The sequence below is a fragment of the Oryctolagus cuniculus genome, chromosome 10 (genome assembly GCF_964237555.1).
Source record: "Oryctolagus cuniculus chromosome 10, mOryCun1.1, whole genome shotgun sequence".
Taxonomy (NCBI): domain Eukaryota; kingdom Metazoa; phylum Chordata; class Mammalia; order Lagomorpha; family Leporidae; genus Oryctolagus; species Oryctolagus cuniculus.
In genome coordinates this window covers 47,009,919-47,035,361 of record NC_091441.1, presented here as the reverse complement: position 1 = coordinate 47,035,361, position 25,443 = coordinate 47,009,919, and the positions used below count along the sequence as shown (strand labels likewise).

The window sequence follows — 25,443 nt, the reverse complement described above, 5'->3', positions numbered from 1 at the left end:
GATTCTGTCCTGGTTGCTCCTCTTCCAATCCAGCTCTCTGCCGTGGCCTGGGAGTGCAGTGGAGGATGGCCCAAGTTCTTGTACCCTGCACCCACATGGGAGACCAGGAAAAGCACCTGACTCCTGGCTTCAGATCAGCGCAGTGCACCGGCCGCAGCACACTGGCCGCAGCAGCCCCTGGCGGGTGAACCAACAAAAAAGGAAGACCTTTCTCTCTGTCTCTCTTTCTCACTGTCCACTCTGCCTGTCAAGAAAGAAAGAGAGAAAGAGAGAAAGGAAGGAAGAAAGGAAGGAAGGAAGAAAGAGAGAAAGGAAGGAAGAAAGAGAGAAAGGAAGGAAGAAAGAGAAAAAAGAGAGAAAGAGAGAAAGGAAGGAAGGAAGGAAGGAAGGAAGGAAGGAAGGAAGGAAGGAAGGAAGGAAGGAAGAAAATAAACAAGTTTTACATTTCTTGAGGTCAGACACAGTTAATCTGACATTCTGCATCAGAATGTTGCCACCTGATTGGCCTTCAACTTATCCTACTCTGGAGGAAATACATCAACTAGGAAGGTTTCAAGGACTGTGTATCGTAGGAGAAACAAGGTTTTAATTTGTATAAAATAGTGGGAGAAGTTGCAGATTATATAGTGGATAATGTGTGAAGACTCTGTTCTAAAAAAGCAGAGGCACCAGTAGGCAGTGAGGCATAGTAGTAGAGAGGTATGGAATAAGTTTCTGGAATCTCATTAAAGGCACAAAAAATTAGGAAAATAAAAGAGAAATATTTAGGCTGTGGAATGGGAACACAAATGTTTATGGATTTATTTTCTTTAACCCATTTTTGTGCTATATCCTCCACAGATTGGAGTAAGCATTAAAGGAATATGAATCTAAAATGATGAATGATTCTTATGAATCTTATAGTCTTCAGGTTGGAAATATGAATTAGATTGACGTTGGGATGATAAGCAGTTACAATCTATCGAGAGATTTATTACATGATTAGCAAAAGACTAGGTAGTTTCTGTATATTATCTCATTTATTCCTCATGGTGAGATATTAATATTCTGTTCTTACAGAAGAAAACTACAGCCTGGAGATACAAAATAGCATGTTCCAAATCAAAAGCCTGTAAGTTAAACCTTAACTGCTGGACTCAATAGTCCTTGCAACTTTCAAAAGCCAAGAAGCCTCATGACTGAGCTGAGTTTAGATATTAAAAAAAAAACAACTGTGGGACATCTGTGACTGGGATCTTGTCAATTGTCTTGGGAAGGAAGGAAGTAAAAGAGGTAAGGCAAGGTTTCAGTGTGTGACTGATAGCACTGAATCCTCACGTTTGGCCTCTTGGAACTTCACAAGAGGAACTTACCATTTTTTTTCTCCTAAGGAAAGAAAACCAAGATTTTTGAGTCTGTACTATATGTCAAATCTTTAGCAATGTTATAAAGGCTTATGAAACATGCTTAAGATCACAAAAATAGCAAGAGAGTAGTTCAATACCCATTTCTTTTTATTTTAAGATGCTATCTTTCAGCACCACTTCAAATGTGTGTGAGAGTGACTTCACAGCCTAGAGATAAAGTGACTCTTCAGGAAGTAAGTCTCCAACTTTCAAAATAATTTAGGAAGCTACAGGGCGTTGAGCAGTGAAGGAGCTCTAAAGTTACCATAGTAATGGTAGCAGAGATTTTTACTGCGTGTGTGTTTAAAACCCTATTGACAAATATTACAGACCAGAACACTGAGGAGGAAGGTCATTGCCACCCTGTCCACAATTTCTTCTGGGTTCTACCTTGCATGGGACCTCTCCATGCTGAATGGCAAATCTATAGCACAGCACACTCAGACCCATTAGATCCACATACCATACAATAAGTGTCACATTTTTAGTGTATTTTTTACAGATTTATTAAACTCAGTTTTTTATGAATTTTTAAAAGGTGAAGCGATAAAGGAAAATCAGTTTATTCAAGGGCCCAGGAGAAGTGAAACACTGTTACTTGTCATGATATCCCCCAAATGAATATGATTATTTTTATAAAATTGCGCTGAAGTAAACTGATATTTTCCTGCATTTTCTTTAATTTTTGAATCACTTATTCACTCACAATTTTCAAGTTTTTATAAGAAAAGTGATCAGTGTTTTATCTTACCCATATAGTTTCTTGTTTTGTCAATGAACATTACTAATATATCCCTAATCTCAATTAAAGCAATAGATAAAAACAGAGCAGGTGAAAGAAAAGTAACATCAAAAAGAGAAGCCTCTTTTCTGTGCTACCCAGCGAGGGGTCCATACGGCGTTGTTCTGGATTCCCGGCATAACTTAAGGGGAAGCTGTCACAATGTCCGGAGCCCCCTTGATGTCCTGCAAATGAAGGAGGAGGACGTCCTCAAGTTCCATGCAGCAGGAACCCACCTACGTGGCACCAACCTTGACTTCCAGATGGAACAGTACATCTGCAAAAGGAAAAGTGATGGTATCTACATCATCAATCTGAAGAGGACCTGGGAGAAACTTCTGTTGGCAACTCGTGCTATTGTGGCCATTGAAAACCCTGCTGACGTCAGTGTGATGTCCTCCAGGAACAGTGGACAGAGGGCTGCGCTGGAGTTTGCTGCTGCCCCTGGAGCTATTCCCATTGCAGGCCACTTCACACCTGGAACCTTCACTAACCAAACCCAGGCAGCCTTACGGGAACCACAGCTTCTGGTGGTTGCTGATCCTCAGGCTGACCACCAGCCTCTCACAGAGGTATCTTACACGAACCTGCCTACCGTTGCTCTGTGTAACAGACTCTCCTCTGCACTACATGGACATGGCCATCCCATGCAACAAGGGAGCCCACTCGGTGGGTTGGGTGTGGTGGATGCTGGCCTGGGAGGTTCTGCGCATGCGTGGTGCCATCTCCCGTGAACACCTCTGGGAGATCATGCCTGATCACTACTTCTACAGAGATGCTGAAGAGATTGAAAAAGAAGAGCAGGCTGCCGCTGAAAAAGCTGTGACCAAGGAGGAGTTTCAGGGTGAATGGATGTCCCCAGCACTTGAGTTCACTGCTACTCAGCCTGAGGTTGCAGACTGGTCCGAAGGCATGCAGGTACCCTCTGTGCCTATTCAGCAGTTCCCCACTGAAGACTGGAGTGCTCAGCCCACCACTGAAGATTGGTCTGCAGTGCCCACTGCTCAGGCCATCAAGTGGGTGGGAACAACCAGTGAGTGGTTTTAAGCTGCTTGTCACGGTCTCTGAAGCAAACATGGAAATGGGGTTGACGGAAAATAAACACCAGTTTCTACAGAAAAAAAAAAAAAAAAGAGAAGACGATACAGCTTTTCAACACCTGTGGTGAGTTTTAGATTTAATTTGCCCCTCAAAATGTCATGTGCTTGAAAACTTGGTCGCAGTGTGGCAGAGTAGAGGTGATGGAAGCTTTTAAAGCTGAGGCCAAGTGGAAAATGATGACGCTGGGGACTCCACTCTCATATAAATGGATCACACTGCTCTCTTGAAGTAGGATTGGACTCTCCACAGTGAACTGGTTCCCATGAGCATGGACTTGTAGAGAGTGAGCCTGGCCTTTGCCCAGTGTCTTGCTTCCGTGCTCATTTATGCACTCTTTTTGCAGGTAGCCAGTTCCCTTTCTGCTTTTTGGCTGTGCTGTGGCACAGCCAGAGATTCCTCTCCAGGACACGGACCATTCTGTCTAGTTACAGCCACTAGAATCATGATCCAAGTAAACGTCTTAACTTCACAGTACCCCTACTGCAGGTATTTTTTATAGCAATATAAAACAAAGACAGTATATAGGCATGTATAATTACAAGGCTGCAGCAGATATGCTCTGGTTTTGTCTATATTGCATTCATTTGGGATTGGGAAAAACTGATTTGTCCTGGCTGGAGTTTAGGAGTCCTCAATGAACGTTGGCTCCTTTTATAACGTTAAAATTCACACTTAAATTTAGCCCCCAAGACCTTACTCCTATACGTTTTTCTCACAGAAATGGAGCATATTCACACAAAATTTTATTTGAACTTTTACATGTGCTTTCTCATTGATAGCCAAACCTTGAAATCATTCAAATGCTTATTAACTGAAGAATACATAAATGAATTTTCATATATCCATATAGTAGAAGACTATTTAATATAAAGAAAATGCTCATATATGCAACATGTAGAATCTCAATAGTATCATGCTAAGTGACTAATGTTAGAAATAGAACTATATATTTTATCATTTAAGTTATATGAACAAATTTCATGCATTATATCCAGTATATCCATATATATTATATATGCTGCATACATTATATCCAGTATTCTAAAAAAGTGAAAACATTAGAGTTAGAAAGCAGAACACTGGTTCCCAGAGATTGGTAACTGGGGGGAGATAATATAACTGTATAGTGGTGCAAAGAAACGTTTTGAGGGTCATGGAAATATTCTATATCACAATGCCTGTGGTTATGGAACTTGATGCATTCGTCAAGACTCATCATAACTTTAGCACTCAGAGTTACTTTATGTCATAACTTATTGATGTCAATAGTATTTCAATATGTTTTGGGTATTGAATAGACTTGATCATTAAAGAAATACCAATGTAGCAATTTAGATACAATTGTTTTACCAGAATCAGCTAGAATATATTCATGTTTCTTATTTATGACTATTTTTATGCCAAGAAAAACACATGATTTCAATGATTTGGGTGAGTAACAATAGCCATGAGTCTTGATCCAGCTTGAAAGGACGATAAAAACATGGAACTATCTTGTACATTCGAAGTTAATTCCCTATACTTTTCAATTTTCCTGAAGCAGTCCCCGAATAGGCCATTATGAGTCATAAACACTAATTTTGATTCTGTTCCCTCCTGACTTTATTTGCATATGTTTGTTATCTTATACTGCATTTAAGTAAATCAGACTAATTACTATCAACAAACATACATTAGAAGCAATATTTGGACAGTGATGATCATCTTAAAATGTGACTACATAAGGTAATTGGAATTTCATTAGAATTAAAAATAGAAGTCCTTGTGGAAGAAAATATAAGTAGGGAAAAAAAGTTGATCCTTTAGTATTATATTAACCGGGCATGTTATTGTTATAGACAAGAGAAGCAATTCTGCCTTACAACCATTCTGTTCATTTATTTTTTTCTTTAGAATAATGAGAGAGGTTGATTTGAGGGTATTCATGGCTTCAAAAATGTTAACAAATACATTGCCTTGGCATTGAAGAACCATTGTTAAAATATTACCACATTGTGAAAGAGTATTAAAAATGCATAATTTCTCTCAACATAATTTTTTTTTTAATTTTAAGCAAAGTGATATTCAATAAATTTTGGAATGTGCACTTATGGAATGATGGGGCCACTAAATAAACATTTGCAAAATTCTGTATGTTTCAAGTACTGTGTTACCAGATATGTCAATCCCATTTTTCAGAGGAAAAACGGAGATAGGCAAAATTATGTAAATGAAATATTTTGAACAAATTGCTTTAAGAATGTATATAAATGGCTTTCATTTTAACAGCCTTTAAAATTTAAATCAGATGAGAGAATTTTCAGTATAGGGTAAATGCTATCATTAATATTTTTACTATAAATGATGGCATGCCACTTTATATAGAATTGATATAATGGTGTTCTTGCCTATTTCTATGTGTGTTACTTTGTCTCATAGCACTATTTCCCTTCCAGAATTATTTTGTTATGTTCCTAATTTTGTATAATTATATAATTTTATCAAAAGTTTAATCATATTAAATACATATTATATATGATCTTATATCTTCTAAGTGTTTAGTGCAATGATACATACACTATGATACTTAAGATTTTAAAAAAATCCACCTGTCCTCATATAATAAGTTAATCAGAGTTCTTCAGAGAGACAGAACCCATAGTGTACATCAAGAAACATATATAGAGAGGGCTTTATTAGATAACTGGCTCTGACCATCAAAGCTGCCGAGAAGGTCCATTAAGGCGATTTGCCAAGTACAGATGCTGAGTCTGGTAGCAAGATTAAGTTGAATTCCAAAGGCCTCAGAACCAGAAAAGCCAAGTTTGCAACCCTCAGACTGAGGCAAAGGACCTGAAAACCCAGTGTACAAGAGGGTTGTTGTTGTAAGTCCTGGACTTATCATGTTCATTGGCAAAGAAAAAGAGTGCATCCCAGCTCCAGGAGAGACAGGAAGTCACCTTTTTGTTCTATCTGGCCCACAAACTAACTGGATAGTGCCTGACAATATTAAGGATGCCTTTTCCTCATGCAGTTTGCGCAGACTCAGAGACCAGTATCTTCTGGAAACAGCCTCACAGACACACCCAGAAATAGTGCTTTACAACTTCTCGAGTGCTTTGCAACGCCAGCCAAGTTAGCAATGACAATTCAACATCACATGTAGCTATATTTATATATTTGTTTCTGGGCTTTACCCTGATAAATTATATAATAGCACTCTTTCCTTCTGTATTGTATACTCATGAAAATATGGATCAAATCTATTTTATTAACTATTTATATTTAGTGCATAACACATAGTACTTGGCATACAGTATTGTTCATTAATCATTTCTATTACTAAGATGGATAAAATAATGAATGAATGTTTACCTGGAAATCTTAGTATATTGCTAAATTGATAAATGAAAAAACTGTAAGCTTAGAAATAAATGACCTCTTGGGGCTGGCACAGAGGCATAGTGGGTAAAGCCACCACCTGCAGTGCCAGCATCCCGTATGGGCAATGGTTCAAGTCCCTGCTGCTCCACTTCTGATCCAGCTCTCTGCTATGGCCTAGGAAAGCAGTAAAAGATAGCCCAAGTCCTTGGGCTCCTGCACCTGTGTGGGAGACCCAGAAGAAGCTCCTGGCTCCTGTCTTCAGATCAGCGCAGCTCCAGCTGTTGCAGCCAGTTGGGGAGTGAACCAGCAGATGGAAGACCTCTAGACCTCTTTCTCTATCTCTGCCTCTCTTCCTCTCTCTGTGTAACTCTGACTTTCAAATAAATAAATAAATCTTAAAAAAACAAATAAATGACTATTACATTTTTATTCATCTACGTATATAATTTCTCTGAGATGAAACTAAAAGATATAATAATGGGGCCTACATTCAAGTAACTTTTAAGTTTCTGAAGGAACAGTTTCAAGCTAATGGCTGATCTGGTCTTAAATTAGTTGAATAACTGAAAACATGACAGAAGGCTATTTCTTTATTTCTTCTCTTTTTTTTTTCTTTTTAGCTAAAGAGTCTCAGAAATAGTCTCCAAACAATCACAAATATCTTTCCTTTTATCTTTATTATAACTTGTGGTCATATCAGTTTGATTTCCATTATATGATTGGCATATAGTAGTAGGTATTCAATATGTTGATGAAGTTTGAATAAATGTCACTATGAGAAATATTCTGAATTATGAACAATGCAACAAGATATTTATCAGAGTAATTAGTATTCATTTTATTCCTAGGTTCCTTAATTAAGGACCAAATCTCTGTGGGGTGTCAATGGTGATATATTCATCAACTGCTTATTGGATGTGTGGGATGGTACTAAGCACCATAAATATTAAAAATCACCTATTACAAAATTCTAAATATAGCTTCCTGCTTGAGTGATGACAAGTTGAATGTTGAAGAGTAGGCATTTACTCTAGCATTTAACATGTCCACTTTTGCATAGGAATGTCTGGATTTAATTTCCAACTCTGACTCCTGACCCCAGCTTCCTGTTAAGACAGAGGGTGGGGAGCAGCAATGATGGCTCAAGTAATTTGATTATTGTTTTCCACTTGGGATACTTGTTTGTAAACCTGGTTCTTGGGTCCTGGCTCTGGCTGTGACCCAGCCCCAGATCTTGTGAGCATTTGGGGAAAGAACCCATAGATTATAAAAACTTTCTCCTTCTCTCTCTCTCTCTTTCCCTCTCCCTCTTCCTCTCTCTCTCCTTCTCCCTTCCTTCCTCCCTCTTTTTGTATCTCAAATATTTTAAAGAAGTAGAATATTAAGGAAAATAGAAAAATAAAATGATATTAATAAATGTGTCAGGCTCAAAGTGCTGGTATTATTTGTTAAGACTTTGACATATTTCACAATATATGACATCTATTTTTCATATATTTTATGTGAAAAAGCAAATGTAGTATTATGCCAAGAATCAGAATCTTGTCAGTACCTGTGTACCTAGGGACAACTGGTTTTTTTTTTTTTTTTTTTGAGATAGAATAAAAAAGATCTATTTGGCAATGAACATGAATGATTTGATGTCATCCAGTATTTACACATTGTGTGACCTTGAAGGAAGTGATATAATCCCTGGAATTCTGTTTTTGCGTATATCTTATCTTTCACAATATTCTTGAGTATTAACTTATGCAAATACTTAGCAACAACAGTGTTTTTTCTGGCACATAGAGGTATTCAAACAAAGTAAAATTAAGCTCAAAGAAATTTCAAACATTGTCATGTCCAATGTTGGTACCTAGTACAGAGTGACCTTACTAGTTAAAAACAAAATAAAGTTTCTGAAATGTTCACATATCATAGAATCTTATCAAAAACTTCTAAGAGAGCTAAAGGAAAATAGATGGCAACACTGAACTTCTCTTGGACCCTTAAAAAGTGATGGCTGGCCAGCGCCATGGCTCACTAGGCTAATCCTCTGCTTACTGCACCAGCACCCCAGTTTCTAGTCCCAGTTGGGGGGCCGAATTCTGTCAGGGTTGCCCCTCTTCCAGTCCATCTCTCTGCTGTGGCACGGGAGGGCAGTGGAGGATGGCCCAAGTGCTTGGGCCCTGCACCTGCATGGGAGACGAGGAGGAAGCACCTGGCTCCTGCCTTCGGATCAGCGCAGCGCCGGCTGTGGCGGCCATTTAAGGGGTGAACCAACAGAAGGAAGACATTTCTCTCTGTCTCTCTCTCTCACTGTCTAATTCTGCCTGTCAAAAAAAAAAAAAAAAAAAGTGATGGCTAAGACATCTCTCACACTTTTGTGTATTAGGAAGACTTCCTACAGAGATCTCCCCTTCCCCTACAACTCAAGCCACCCTTTCTTACAACTCTTGTAAAACGTTCAGATGACTCTCTTGTTTCCCTGTGACAAGGCCAAACACAAGCTTCCCTTTTGTCAGAACCTCCTGAAAGACCAAATGCAAAACCTTCAGCTCTTGGTTTTGTGTTCCATGAAAGATTACTTGAAATTATGCTTGTCCTGTCTTAAAGCTGAATAGACATGTGGATAAACATTTCCTGTTCAGCTAGCTGAGACAATCCTAGTTGCCAAAGCCATCTAAAATGCAAAGGCCCCAAGTTGAACATGTCTCGTTCTCTCTGTAAAAGTCTAAGAAAAAAGCTACTCTACTGAGACTGATTTTGAGACTTCCCTGCTACAATAGCCTCAAATTAAGGTCCTTTCTTAGCTGTTTCTTCTGCCAAAAAATATTTCTACATGTATTAATAAAGTATTCAATGTGCACCTACTACATGGCCAATCCCTTTTTGAAGTTCTAGAAATTCAAAAGTAAACAGAATAAACTATTCCCCAGTTTTAGAGATCTCATATATCATGTGAGTCAAAAGAAGTTAAAAATTGAAGCAAATAAATATTTACAGGTCAGGCAGTGACAAATGCTATAAAGAAATAATAGACCACAATAAAAGATTGACAGTCACAAGTTGAGGAATGCTACTTGAAGGGGCTACCATATGCAGTGGTCTGAGAGGTAATCTAAATGACTGGAGAGACTGACATCATGTGGCTAGCTAAGAAAATTACATTGTAGATAAAAGTTTAAGTACAAAGGCGTGCATGTGATAGGTATGGAAAGAAAAGAGGGCAAAGCACCAGAGATGCAAGGGTTAAGAGGAGATGGTAAAAGAAGAGATTAAAAAATGAGGCTTATGTTGTTTGTATTATTATTTTGGTCTCCCCTGATAATAACTATGAAATTATAACTTTAATTATTACTGCATTAGAATAATGAAGCCACATTAATGTAAACGATAAGACAGCTGTGTCTGTGGAGAGGGTACAAGTGGAGCAGTTTTGTTCCTCACTGTTCAAGTTTTATGTGGTGACCAGTGTTCTGCTTCTCATAAAATCTTACCAAAGAAAACATGTTCTTCAATTTGGCTGAAAGCAAATATTGGGGAACCTGATAATTCCCTAACTGGCAACTGTTAATCACTCAGTCATTTACACTTTTTTTCATTTTTTGCACCAATATTAGCATCTGTATTACTCTCTAGTATTTTTTAGGGTAGTGTCCCATAGTGAGTGCAGGAACAGTGAAAGTGTTTCTTTATAAAGTGAGAGAAGGTTGATTTTAAAGGGAATGAAATAAAGGAGAACCAGCATGAATTATTCTCAAGCAAGAATGGAGTATGGGAAGTGATTCCCTTTAAACTGTTGGTCACTGTACCCTTTGAAATGTCTTTGAATAGACTGATCAGTATGCACATATCCATTTGAAAATCATTTTTGACAGGGCAAAGTGCCAGAGAAGCAGAGTGGCATTCAGAACATCAATTGAAGAAAGAATTTTAAGAAAGGAGAAGCAGTCAACTGAATCAAATGATACAGTTTGATTGAGGAAGATGAGGATGAAGTACTGATTATAGGATTTAATAATGTCCAAGCTATTGATGAGTTTTATTGTAGAGTTTTAACATTGTGGTTCAAGAAAGAATAGAATAGAAGTTAAGGAGACAGTAAGACTATATACGGCTTCAAAGGGAACAGATATGCTGCAGAGAATCCCCAAAACTTGTTGGAGGAGTTGCTTTGGAACCACCAAAACTGGGTCAACTCACCTGGTGTGAAGAAAACCAACCACTGACATGATGGTGGTGGGAGACAGGAGGTATTTATTGCAAAGTACAGAGAGAGGAACTGGGCAACTATCTCTTCATTCCTAGGCTCCCCACTGAGTTGGAATTGAGAGAGGCATGTTCAGCTCCTATCCAGTTCCCTGTTTGTTGGTGGTGTTCTTCTCCTTCCTTTGATTCATCAGCAATAGTGTGTTCTTTAGGGCATTTTTAAGATGTGAAACTGGCTTCAGGGGCGTGGGAGCTACATGCAAGTGGTAGTCACCCTCTACTCTGGGTCTGGAGTTTCTGGAAAGAAATCTTTGAATATAAGCACAACTTCAAGATGTTGTCTATTGGAGAAAAAAAATGACCTCATGAATCTGGTGATGAGAACTATGCAGGGCCAGTGATCGGGGCCTTGTAGGGTTTAGTGAATTAATTCTAGCAAATGGTTGATTTGAAATCTTAAAAGCAAGGTGAGGAAACTTTAAGCTAAGAGAGGAAGATGGAAGACAATGAGAGACTTGGATGGTGTTTAGCATAAAGGCATAGTAGAAGAGCAATAAATTGAAGATGATAAAGTACAAAATTTCTGGCTTTTATTGTTTTTCAATTACAGCATATATACATAATATATTTGTGTTTTAATTGCAACATAATATACTCACACACAGCATGTATATGTATATATATATATTTATATGTACAGCCAGTTGATAGATAAATTTTATTCATGTACTCTGCATTTATAAATTCACTTACTTCCTAAAGTTGATGTGTAATCCCCCAGTCTACACTTGTAATGCTTTCCTAGTCCTTCGAGGACATGCACATAGTGAAAAATGTGTTACCTGATATGCATATCCCCAGTTGAGGTCAAACAAGGCGAGACTGTGCCTTCTGAATTTAGTTCTGATATTGCAAACAAGTGTTCTTTTCATGGTCTATTTAGTTCCGTGTTTTTGCATATTTGTGCTTTTTGTTGGAGATTTCACTATTTAAAATTGTCCCCAAATGTAGTACAAAAGTGCTGCATTCTGTGTTCCGAAGCACAAAAAAACTGCTTTATGCCTTACAGAGAAAATGTGAGTGTTAGATAAGCTTCATTCAATCATGAGTTATAGTGCTATTGCCTGTAAGTTCGATGAAAATCAATCAACAGCAGATACGCCCAGAAAAAGGAAGAGGGAATTCACTGATCTATATGAGAGAAAACACTGCAAAGTCCTAAAGTAAACTTTATAGTCCATGAAAAATCCATGGAGAAGAAAAGTGGCTAAAATTGTGGATTTATGAAATAATCACTGATTTAGAAAAATGCAAAACAAGACCACATTGTTGCAAGGTGAAAGCCAAATAGATTCACAGTCACCTTATCGAGAATCAGGAAAATGTTAAACCCACCTCATTTATCTCCTGACTGGCTCTCCCATTTGAAAAGGAGTCTGGCATAAAAAATGTTAAATTTGAAGGCGAATATCAAGATGCAGAGTTTTTTTTTTTTTTAAGATTTATTCATTTATTTGAAAGGCAGTTACAGAGAAAGAGAGGGAGAGACAGAGATATTCTGTCTCCTGGTTCACTTCCCACATGGCTGAAATGGCTAGAGCTGGGCCAAGCTGAAGCCAGAAGCTTTATCTGTCTTCCATGTGGGTGTGGGGACCCAAACACTTGAGCCATATTCTGCTGCTTTCCTAGATGCATTAGCAGGAAGCTGTATCATAAGTCAAACAGCTGGGACAGGGATCTCATGCGTTATGGGATTCTAGCAGGCAGCAACGGAATCCATTATGCCACAATGGGAAGAATTTTTTAAGAAGCAACTGTTGTGCAAAGTTATATGAAGAACAAGTTTCCAATCTTGATGAGACTGAAGAATACTGTGTAACGCAATTGGCTTCCAAAGCCTTTCCCTTTAGATCATTCAAAATCGTGCGACGGATTATTTTCAAGAAACAGACACTAATATGTTGTCTTTAAACAGAAACATACATAAACAAAGTATTGAGACCTGAGGCACTCAGGAGCTCAGCCTTGCTTTTCCCCAAGGAACTATGTTTGCATAGTTGCTAATGGTGTTTATGATGATGATATAAAGCATGACTTTCATTAATAATGAGAAATATAGCTGTGGGCATTGTGGGAGTGCATTAATCTAGCACTTAGAATGCCCATATCCCATATTAGAATATCTGTGATAAAGTCCCTCCTGTGTTTCCAATCCAGCTTCCTACTAACATGCACCCAGAGAGACAGCATTGAAGATTCAATCAGGAATCTCAGATAGAGATTCAGGCTCCTGGATTCAGGTGTCCCAGTCCCAGATGTTGCAGGCATTTGGGGAATAAACTATTGAATGAAATCTCTCAACCTCTCTCTCTCTCTCTCTCTCTCTCTCTCACACACACACACACATATTCTCTCACAGCATCTCTGCTTTTCATAAAAATAAATAGTTTAAAAAATAAGTCTTAAAAATAATGAGAAATATATATTTCTGTAATACAACCATATACTAGGAACTAGGAATGTTCCAGTACAATTAGAAAAGTTGATAAGTGAGAGAGAAGGAATTATTGTTGTAGAGTCCTTGCTTGCTACTCAGCCGTACTCCTTGAGACTGGTCCTTTGGGGGAGAGAAATGCTTTATCACTATTGTTTTACAACTCTCAAGAAAGGTTGCAGGATAAATATTTCTCAAATCTGCCTCTCTGCATGAAAGTTGATTGAAGAAACTATCAACTGGGAAAGAGAAAGCTGGTGTGCAAAAATTCATGGGAAGGAGAATCTGGAATGAAAAGCTTGGATCTGGCCAACATGGTAGAATGGACTTTCCATTCTGCATTTTCATGTTTCAGGTACCTCTTGCTTCAAGTGTTATAAGTTCAAATGTTGCTTGGCTTCTTTGGTTGTACAAGGTAGATTTGCCTTCTTTTACATGCCTGGGTTATGTGACATATAGTATTTTGCTCTGGAATCCTTCTGAGTAGACAATTCCATGGCCTAAAAAGCAAGGACTTCAAGGAAATGCTCAGACTCGTTATGAAATAATGTAATGGGAAAAATTTCAGGAAGAATACAGAAAGCACAACAAGAAGTCTCCATGTTTGGGGTGTCACAGGGAAGTTTCAAAAAAAAAGCAGTCCAATACTACTATTGTAAGAGAAAGTTTTTTTTTTAAAAAAAAACATTGTTTTATTTATTTAAAAGGCAGACAGAGAGAGAGAGGGACACAAACACATACACAAAACACACACACACACAGAGAGAGAGAGAAAGGGAGAGCATGAGAAAGCACACTATCTTTCTTTCCTCTTACTGTTCATTCCCCATATGGCTGCAAAAACCAGGTCTGGACCAGGCTGAAGCTTGGAGCCAGAAACTACCATCTCCACATAGTTGGCAGGGGCCAAAGCACTTGAGCCATCCTCTGTTGCCTTCCTAAGTACATTAGAAGGAAGCTTGACACGAAACAAAGTAGCCAGTACTCAAATCAGTGCTCCAATATGGGATTCCAGGTCACAGCAGTTTAACTCACTTTGCCACAAAACTGGCCCCCAAGGAAAGTCTATAAATTAATGTGGTGTTGGAATCTAGCACCTGTAGTGAACTGCTCTCATTAGATTGTGGCATTCAGTCAATCCATCTATCTCAAGACAATATTGATATGTATGGAAACAGTTGAATTGGTAAGCTTATAATTGGGTTCATTCAAAAGTTTTCCAGCTCTCTATTAGTAAACAGCATGATTTGAGTACACTGAGACTAAGGAGAGAGTGACGATTGTAGATGAAGAACGATGAACATATGAGAGACTGGAAATATTGAATAGGACTATATGGCAGGAGTAAAGCCCCTTGGAGGTTCATGATCATCCCGATGTCAGGTGGCATTTTTATGAGATTTCTCAGTCCGCTTTCAATTTTTCAAGTGCACACAGAAGTAATATGTGCAGAATTGCATTTAACCATGCTGAAGTTTTGCAAGAAGGAAGATTGTTCATGCTGCAATTTAAATATCATTTTAGGAATTTAAAATCAGAAGAATCTTTAGAAGTTTTTATTACTTTTGGGAGAAAAAACAAATCAGAACATGAATTCTAAAGGTGAGTAAACTTGCTTTCAACTATCAGGTATATTTATCATTTGTTGTAGGAGATACTTTTTCTTAACAGTACCTTGGGCACACTAACATGTTTTTTTCAGAGTAGCTTAAAGATTAAAAAAGAAAAAAAAAACTTGACAAAAGTACTAAATGCAGAATCAGACACATAATTGGAGATCAAGACATGTTGATTTTTTTCTACTTTTGCCTACTTTTAAGAAATGATGGACTTGGCTTTATAGAAACATTCGTAGAGTCTTAAAAATATTTATAGCTTTGTATCTCCAAAACTGCTGATTGTGTTTAAATTCTTGAATGGCCTAGGCAAGAAATAAATTTTAGTACACAAACCTCAGCTGGTAACTGACAAAACTCAGTTTTGCTTAAAGCCAAATGGACCAAATCACTGAGAGTAATAACTCTTTGACCAGTATTTGATATAACACAACAAGCTATGTCTGTAAACAGTTTACCTTCAGCAGCAAACATAGCAAATTGGAGACCTTTCTGGGAAAGAATAATATGCTTCAAATAATCAATGCACAGCACATTATTGACAATGTAGAATGTCAATGTACATTGACAACATAATACATTGACATTAAAATAAATGGCTGAGTTATTTTGCAAATATCATTTATTGATCATCTTTTTCTGTAGGTAGGTCTACAATGGTTCCCATCGCAAGCACAGATCTGCTAACAGTTCCATGCATCTGAAATTCAGACCTCAGAACTGAGGCTCCAAAATTCCTCCACTATAAAATTCTTATGCCAGTCACTTACCCTGTTAGCTCCTGTCTTATACTGTAGCTCAATTCAGTGCATAGAGTCCTACTTTTTGTTCTAAAACTAAACTTACCTCAGGTCTGGCAAACAACTCCGTTTTTTTTTTTTCCCTCTGTGAATCTACCACTGGATTATACATTTCTAGTCAAAAATTACTTGGAACTTACTATCTCCTCCACACAGCCTCCTCCTCCCCTACCTCCAACACACAACACAACAGCTACAGTACTAAAAATTTAGCAGTCACTTACTATGTACAAGTTAAACATTGTAAGCACTTTTTCTGCATCATTTCTTTATTTCATACACTACAGACTAATTTTATTATAACTTTATGAAGGTAGGAGGTAAAAGGAAGCTAATTATTTTTGCCCTCTTGAAGCTACATTCTAGCACCAGCTGGAAGCCACTGCCTGCATTGCCAGAATTCCATATGGGTACCAGTTTGAGTCTGGCTGCTCCACTTCCAATTCAGCTTCCTGCTAATATGCCTGGAAAAGTGGTGGAAGTTGACCTAAGTCCTTGGGCCACTGCACCCACCTGGGAGACCTGGATCAAGTTCTTGGCTCCTGGTTTTGGCCTGGCCCCGCCCTGGCAGTTGCAGCCATTTGGGGAGTGAATAGGCAGATCGAAGATTCTCTCCCTCTGTCTATCTCTCTTTCTCTGCCTTTGCCTCTCCCTGTCTGGAATGCTGCATTTCAAATAAATAAGTAAATACTTAAAGATCAATCATGAAATGGTAATAGTGGTAAATACTGCATTAAGACCAGAGTATACTGCACCATAGACCTGTTTTAGGAGAATTTAGAAAGCCAGGAAGAGCTTCCTTGAGGAATTACTATTGGAGTCTTAATTCATCTTAATTCCATAAGATGAAATGAAATTAACTCTGAGGTGTTGGGGATGGTGATGGAGAGAACAGTGGACATTTTAGAAGGAAAAACATCCCTTCTAAAGACACGACAGAAAACTCTGAGATAAAACAGCAGGCCTGGAATGCTCACCATGGAAGGAAGAGTGGCACGAGATGAGGTTAAAACAAAAGCCAGCTCTGGTAGAGCAGAGCGCTATTTGTTATTTGTTCTGAGTGTGGGGAAGTGTCTTGGAGGGAGCTGGGAGAATGAGAAGGTAGCTGGAGTGAAAGCAGGGAGACATTGCAATATTCCAAAATGATAACAGATGATGGCTCCATGGATTATAACAGCAGCCAATAGGAAATAACAAGTAGGAGGTTTAACGGAAATGAGCTAAGATGAATCAGCGTATTATGGGGGAGCAGGCTATGGGTTCGATAGTGATGAATGGATACAAGTCAGCTGGATCAATTGCTTGAACCTAAAGAGACCAGAATGAGTAATTTTTATAGTGTTTAAAAGTATTCCCATCTAGGATATGTTACAAGGTTTTGAGATGTTTCCTTCCACAGTATACTTGGACTCAGGATACAGAGGGAAGGCCTAGACTGGCAGGGTTGAAGATGGAAGTTCAGCCAATGGCAGGTGGGAAAATGATCAATAATCAAAATCAAGGATTTAATCTTTCACAATATGGCCTCAGGCAATTAGTAACTTATTTAGAGCTGTGTATTACTAACACCTTTAAAGAACATGTAGGGAGCCAGCGCTGTGGCATAGTGGGTAAGGCCACCACCTACAGTGCCGGCATCCCATATGGGTACCTGTTCGAATCCAGGCTGCTCTACTTCTGATCTAGCTCTCTGCTATGGCCTGGGAAAGCAGTAGAGGATGGCCCAAGTCCTTGGGCCCCTGCACCTGTGTGGGAGACCCAGAGGAAGCTCCTGGCTCCTGGCTTCAGATCAGCACAGCTCTAGCCATTGCAGTCAACTGGGGAGTGAAACAGCGGATGGAAGACCTCTCTCTCTCTCTCTCTTTCTCTGCCTCTCCTTCTCTCTCCGTGTAACTCTGACTTTCAAATGAATAAATAAATATTTTAAAAATAAATAAATAATACATATTATCTCTGAACACTATAATAAAATAATTGCTGTTTGCCGAGTGTCTACTTTCTGCCAAGTATACTTTGTGCAGTCCTCTGGAGTAGTGTTCTCGGTGATCGAGTGGTCATCCAAAGTTGTAAATGCGGTATATTTAAGAGACAAGATTGATCTAAATCTGTGTGGCTCCTAGACCTCGGTTGGAAGTCACCTCACAAAGTAGAAAGAGTCAGTGCATGAGGCGCCTTTGTCACCTCCCACTGATGCCTGTTTTAACTCAAAACTGAAATCTCAATTATGACCCTGCTCTAGCTAGACACATAGACAACATTTTGAAATCTTCTTCCTTCCCTTTTGATCATAGTTCCACATTCTAATATGTCTCAGGGAAATGGGTTAAGTGAGTCCATTTCTTTCTATTATCAGAAGCCCTACATAGTGGGAGGTGGGCATAGGTCTAAAAGGTATTTGAGATAATAAGTATGCTTGAAAAAGCTAGGTGCATTCTGTGGGCACATATAGGACCAATGGAAGTATAAAGTGTTATATAAAAAGTATCAGACACTAGTTAAGCAGTTTCAAAAGTACCAAGACAAAGCACAACTACAGTTTGTTTTACAGTTGCTCTCTTAAAATAAACCTATTGTTCACCTAAAAAGGAAAACCTTTTTAGTTTCTTTGCAGAAATGGAACAGTGAGATTCTTTTTCTACATGGTATCAATGTTCAGATGTGTACAACTTTCAAGTCCCTTTTTTAGTGATTCCTAATGAAAATTTTTCCTCCTGTAGGATTGACCAGATATCTCTGGGTTTATTTATTTTAACTCTTATTTTTCTTTTAATTATGCATATTAAAAACTAACACCAACACAAAAAGATAAATAAAACTTTTTAATCTCCATCCCCACAATTTTTAAGCCACTGACCTCATTCTGCTGTGTATTTATCCAAACTTTCATACAAAAGCAGTTACACTACATAGATCCTTTTAAATATTAGATCATTTCATTTAATTTGTATTATTTTTGAAATAACCTTAAAATAACTCAAACATCCCTAGCATATCCTTTTCGGTATATACAGAGTTGTTTGTTCTTTTAATTGGGATATACTGGTCCATATGTTTTGTACAATCTATCTTGACTGTCACCGAGTTTGTCTCTAAATTTTGCCTTTTCAACCGATGTGTTCCGTAGTATCCTTATTCATTCATCAAAGATTTTAAAACATTCCAAAGAGCCATAATAAACCTGAAAAAAAAACCAGTTTGATTCCACCTTGTTTAGAAGCTTAGTCAAAGATTTGAGTCAAAATCTGTAAATCAAGATAATTTAGGTGTGGTTCTGGCACAGTGGTTAAGTCGTCACATAGCGAGGAATATTTGCACCTCTACAGTATGTGACGAGGTTGCCCTACATTTTTACAGTTTGCTTAAAAATACTTTTTGTATATTTTCATCTACATGAAATGCGGAGAGAGGGGTGAGGAATATTACATTCACTGGTCCACTCTCTAAATAACCACCACCCCGCTGGGCTAGGTCAAGCCAAAACCAGGAGTCTGGAACTCAGTCTGGGTCTCCCACAGAGGTGCCATATGACCAATCACTTGAGCCATTATCTATTGCCTCCCCGGATGAGTTATCAGGAAATTGAACAGAAAAGCAAAAGTAGCCAGGATTCAAACCTGCACACCAGGCTGGAGCCGCGGCTCACCAGGCTAATCCTCTGCCTGCAGCACCGGCACCCCGGGGTTATAGTCCCGGTTGGGGTGCCAGATTCTGTCCTGGTTGCTCCTCTTCCAGTCCAGCTCTCTGCTGTGGCCTGGGAAGGCAGTGGAGGATGGACCAAGTGCTTTGGCCCTGTACCCACATGGGAGACCAGGAGGAAGCATCTGGCTCCTGGCTTCGGATCAGCACAGCGTGCCAGCCATAGCAGCCATTTGGGGGGTGAACCACTGGAAGGAAGACCTTTTTCTCTGTCTCTCACTGTCTAACTCTGCCTGTCAATTAATTAATTAATTAATTAAAATTTTAAAAAAACTTGCACACCAACGTAGAATGAGGGCATCCCAAGTGGTGGTTTAACCTATTCTGTAACAACATCCATGTCTACTTTTTTTTTTTTGAGGTATTAAAAACTATAGCCTATTCCTATCTTTAGGTTCAAATCTACTTCTCCACAAGACACCACCCTTGAGCACTCAGATATACACAAAATTGTATGAAAAGATGGCTGTAGTAGTTGAAACCCTGTTCCTGCCTGCAGGGAATGAGTTCCATCCATGTGTCACCACCCTCACCTACAGAGAAATAACACTCATAATAATACTGTTTTCTGAGTCAAGAAGTACTTTCAAGGCAACTCTAAAAAATGCAATTGCTGAAACAAAATAAGAGGTTTATTTTTGTAGCTCAGCAGTACTCTCCATGTACTGTCACCTTTCTTCAATCTCCATTAAAAGAAGCCCTTCAGAAGTACTAAAGCCACCCCACCAAAAACTAAAAAGCTAAATTAAGGTTCATGATTTTCTCCAACACACCTTTGTGTTGTATGTGATTAGGTTGAGGATATTTGTAATGAAAAAAATGAAATTTGTTTACAATTTTCACATGTACCTCTGGGATCAGAATATCAGACCTGAAAAAGCAAAAGCTGATAAAACTGTAAAAATTAAGTCACTTTTAACATGCATTAACCGAGATATTTGGCTTTTATGAATACCATAGGCTCACTTAGAGGTTCAAAATGGGTTAAAATGCAAGAAGATAGTTACAGAATAAGACAAGGATGACTGCTGAGACAAATAAAAAACGTGTGTCTAAAACACTGGGAAGGATCCACAACAAATAAACTGAACACCGTCCAGAAAAACATTTGCTTAAATTAGAACAGATATTTAGATTAAATAGAAGAGCAACAAGAACTTGGCATTGTAATATACTGTGGGGGACTTTTTCACTATGGCGCCTGAAATATTTCCTTACAGATCATCTCATGTATCTATCCATCAGTCTTATGAAGAAGAAGCCATCAAACTTGTTTTACATATGGAGAAATCAAAGTCTGTGGAAATGTTATGATTTCCTTGGCATCAGAAAGGCTTTCACAGAATTTCAGAACTAGAATTCAAGTATCAGTCGTTTCAGTTTAAGACCTTTAGCCATCAGATTACAATCGTCCCTGATGACCTTCAAAAACAATCCATGCTGCTGTTTCCCTTTTGACACATTCTTACTTAGAAGGTGGAAAAGTTGTATTTTATTTGTTTTTTCGAGAACCGATCCTTGCTATCTCAAAGTAGGTCAACAAAAATAGGTAATTGAACAATATGGGAAGCATTTCAAATCACCCACAATGGACTTGAACTTTGAATTCTGAAATAACAGTTTTACATTGACCAAGTTCAATTTTATTTTCTCAAATGGCACAAGGCCCATTGTCTACAATTGGGTTGATATTGTGCTAGTATAAAACGGTCCAAAGCAAACAAAGCAAACTCTGTTTAATCTGATTGTTCTGAGCAAATAACTCTAGGCAGATAATTTTGGAGCTGTGGTTGTTTTACCTACGTTGTATGTTATTGGAAATGCAGCACAGGCAAGTCATATTAATGCAAATCAGAGAGTTCTTGAATCTTAGAAGATAAAGTATGTTTTTTTTTTTTCATTTTTATTGGGGGGGGAGAGGGAGAGGGAGAGAGAGGAGAGAAAGAGAGAGGAGAAAAAGAGAGAGAGAGAGAGAGAGAGAGAGAGAGAGAAAGAAAGAAAACTCCAAATGCCTACAATGGCCATGGTTAGGCCAGGCAGAATCCAGGAACTCAATCACATCTCCCATGTGGACAGCAGAGACCCAAGTACTTCAGCCATCACCTGCTGCCTCTCAAGGTGTGCAGGACAAAATGTTGGCTTGAAAGCAGAGTAGCCAGGACTCTGGCATTTTGACACAGGACACAGACATCCCAGACCACAACTTAACTTCTGTGCCAAATGCCTGCCCCCAAAAGCATTTCATGATCATTTATATGACTCTTATCACCACCTCTGCTCCATAATATACTCATCCAGGGAGTTCTTCAAAACGCAATTCCAGTATCTCATCCCACACAAATTACATTTGGTCTGAGATAGAGGGATCATGTCTGTATTTTCATTTTTAAATTCTCAATGTGATTTAAGATTTCAAAATTATGTAACTTCAAAAAATAATTAAAGTTAAAGGAAACAAAAAGGGACTAAGTTGTGGGAGGAAAATCCAGGATCCTATGACTGAGGAAGTACAAATTGGGTTTCATACAATCCACTAGTTCTAGAGGGAGAGACTGTAGAGTGCTATGATTAGGTCACATGTTTAGAGATCCCAGATACTAGCTCAAAACATGGAAGAGTTTACTTAAAGTGAGAGTAGCTACAGTTTGTTAAAAATCACTTTTACTTTTGCATAACAAAATCACAAATAAAATATTATATTAAAACATTCATCAAAGAATGACAAAGGGACATATAAAATATGCATTTTGAATATTATCATACCATTTTAGATGCTGAAAAAAGTCAATATAAATTTGTCTAACTTAATGTAATATAGATAGTTACATAAAGAAATATTTATAGATAAGTGCATATATGCACATATCTTCTTGCTCTGTCAAGCTGGGAGGACCCAGAAGCAGTGACACTGCATTTATGATAAGCACAACCTGCCACTTGGATCTTGATTCCAATAAAATGAACCAGGACTCCTTGGAGAAATGACTGTTTCTAGGAAAGACTCGGGAACAAAGTGCGCAAGAACCTAGATCATCTTGCAGTGCCAGGAAATAAGTGCTAAAAACAAACAAAAACTAAAAGCAAGCAATGATGAAATACGCCAAAATCAACTGAAATAACTCCCAAGAACAGAAGTTGGAATGATGTGAGCAACAAAAGTAAAACGATGTTCGTTTATAACCCCGAGTGCAAAATAGACATCTGTGAGTCCTCTAATAAATAAATGATTGACATATAAACAAATGGAGGAGAAGAGACAAACATCCAGTGCAAAATAATTCCAAATAATTCATGTAGATTTTCTACGTTTAAAGAGGTAGAACACAATCCCCACTCCTTTAGTGTGGGCTGTACATAGTGGCTTCCTTTCAAAGAGTACAGTGGAGCAAGAGAGAGGAACAAAGGATTACAGAATGGAGAAAACTGACAAACACTACCTCAATTGAAGGGATGAAAGCTAACATCACATTAATAGTATTATCCTTATTGCTTCTCTGCTTTTTGGCTAAGATCAAGTGTAATAGCATTATCCTTGATATGATGCGGGGAGAATTGTACTCTACCTCTGTTGTTTTACTCCCTAAAATATATCACCCGTTTTGACAATTACCAATCAGGAAAGTTCTACCACAATATCTGGCCAACATCTCACAAACTTTCAATGTCATCAAAAATAAAGAAAGACTGAGAAATAGTTAAAACCAAAAAAAGCCTAAGAGAAGACATGACATATATATGAAATGTATCCCAGAAGGAGTTCCTGGGAATAAAAGGACAATTACATGATAACTAAAGAAATTTGGGGAGCCTACACTGTCGCATGGCAAGTTAAGCTGCCACCTGCAGCGCTGGATCTCATGCAAATGCCAGTTCGAGTCCAGGTTGCTCCACTTCCAATCCAGCACCCTGATAATGCTCCTAGGGAAACAGCAAAGGATGACCCAAGTACTTCCCTGCACACACATGGGAGACCCCAGTGAAGCTCCTGGCTTCAGCCTGACCCTGTCCTCGATATTGTGGCCATTTGGGGAATGAACCAGTGGATGCACGATCTCTCTCTCTGCCTGTGCCTCCTTTTCTCTTCCTGTAATTCTGCCTTTCAAATAAGAACATAAATTCTTTTTTTAAAAAAAATCTGAATAAACTATGAATAATAATAATAATGTGTCAACTAATCATTTGCTACTTATAATAACTGAATCACACTAACAAAAGGTTCTCATAGGCTGGCGCCACTGCTCACTATGTTAATCCTTCGCCTGCGGCGCCGGCACTTCAGGTTCTAGTACCGGTTGGGGCACCAGTTCTGTCCCGGTTGCTCCTCTTCCAGTCCAGCTCTCTGCTGTGGCCCCGGGAAGGCAGTGGAGGGTGGCCCATGTGCTTGGGCCCTGCACCCCATGGGAGACCAGGAGGAAGCACCTGGCTCCTGGCTTCGGATCGGCACAGCGTGCCTGCCATAGCGGCCATCTGGGGGGTGAACCAACGGAAAGGAAGACCTTTCTCTCTCTCTCACTAACTCTGCAAAAAAAAAAAAAAAAAAAAAAAAAAAAAAAAAAAAAAGTATTCATAATGGCAAAAGTTAGACATGAAGTATAAGGGAACACTAAATACTGTTTTCACAATAATCCTGCAAACTTAAAATTGTTCTAAATCGAAATGCTTATGGAGCCGAAGTTGTGGTGCTTCAGGTTAAAATGCTGCTTGCTATGTCACCATCACATATTCAAGTGCTGATTCAAGTCCTAGCTACTTCACTTCTGATCGTGCTTCCTGCTAATGCACCTGGAAATTCAACAGATGATCATCCAAGTACTTCCACACCTGCTACCATGTAGGAGACAGATGGATCTCCTGGTTCCTGGCTTAGAACTGGCCCCAACCTGCCTGTTGTAGACATTTGGGAAATGAAATAGTGGAAGGAAGATATTCATATCTATCTCTCTCCCTCTCTCTCTCTCTCTGAATTTCAAGTAAGCAAATACATTTATATAAATAATTGAATAAATGTGTTTAATAAAACAGGCCTCCTTCTAGTGAAAGGATGGATTAATAGCCTGCCTTTGCTCTTGCTGAACGAAGAGGGAAGGAGTGAAGTTTGTTTATCTTATTAGAATTATACCTATGTAATCTGCTGTTTTTATATTAATAAAAATTTAAAAGAAACAGTCATACACAATTGCTATCCATCATCGAAAATAAAGGTCATCATAGTTTCTATTTGGAAATGCCTAGATATTATCAATAATCTAAAAACTCAGTCATGGATAAATTTTTCTACATTAAGTCTGGAGCCAGCCATTACAAATATTTTCTATGCTATGTAGTTTTATATTACCAGGAACTAGTTCCATAATCTATGGAGTATAATTCAAGTTTTCAAGATATAAGACACCATGTGTAAATTTCCTAATGTTTTTCTCCCACTAGTAATGAAGCCTATATTTTGTCATGGTTGCTAGCCCTGCCAAGCTATTTTTCTCTTGGATATTCGCACATATTTTTTTTCCAACAGTGGCTGCTGTTCAAACTTACATAATAGAATTGTCACACTTTATAAACTGCATTGAATATTCTGATCCCTTTCATTTGAAGAGGTCCTCTATTTCATGCCCAACTAGCTTTGAGGTCCTTCTGAGATAATCAAGTAGTCACTGGCACCTTGCATGTAATAGCCACTGCTGTGGGAAGAGTCCATGAATTCAATTCTCTGTGCAAAAGGCATGGAAAACAGACCTTCCAGCTTACATCTCTTGCAAGCTACTCTATTAGCTTTCTGAGACTGACTCTGATACACAAAATATTGGATGGAATCTTCTATTATTTATTGTACAATATTAGGTGACGCAAATGTAAATTTCAGGGATTGCTTTCTCCATAGACTAATATGCATAGGTTTTTCAGACTACCTTTTATTATATTGATGCTATTTTAGTGGCTCAGCTACTTGCATGATTTGTGTTAACAGTCCCTGTAGCCTTAGATCGACCATTGTCTTGATTCAGTGTGATAATAT

At 38.4% G+C, this 25,443-nt stretch overlaps 1 pseudogene; it reads left to right on the top strand.

Moving 5' to 3' along the window:
• Positions 1 to 2,159: 2,159 nt before the first annotated feature.
• On the top strand, positions 2,160 to 3,213 carry LOC100346885 (small ribosomal subunit protein uS2 pseudogene; annotated as a pseudogene).
• Positions 3,214 to 25,443: the final 22,230 nt, after the last annotated feature.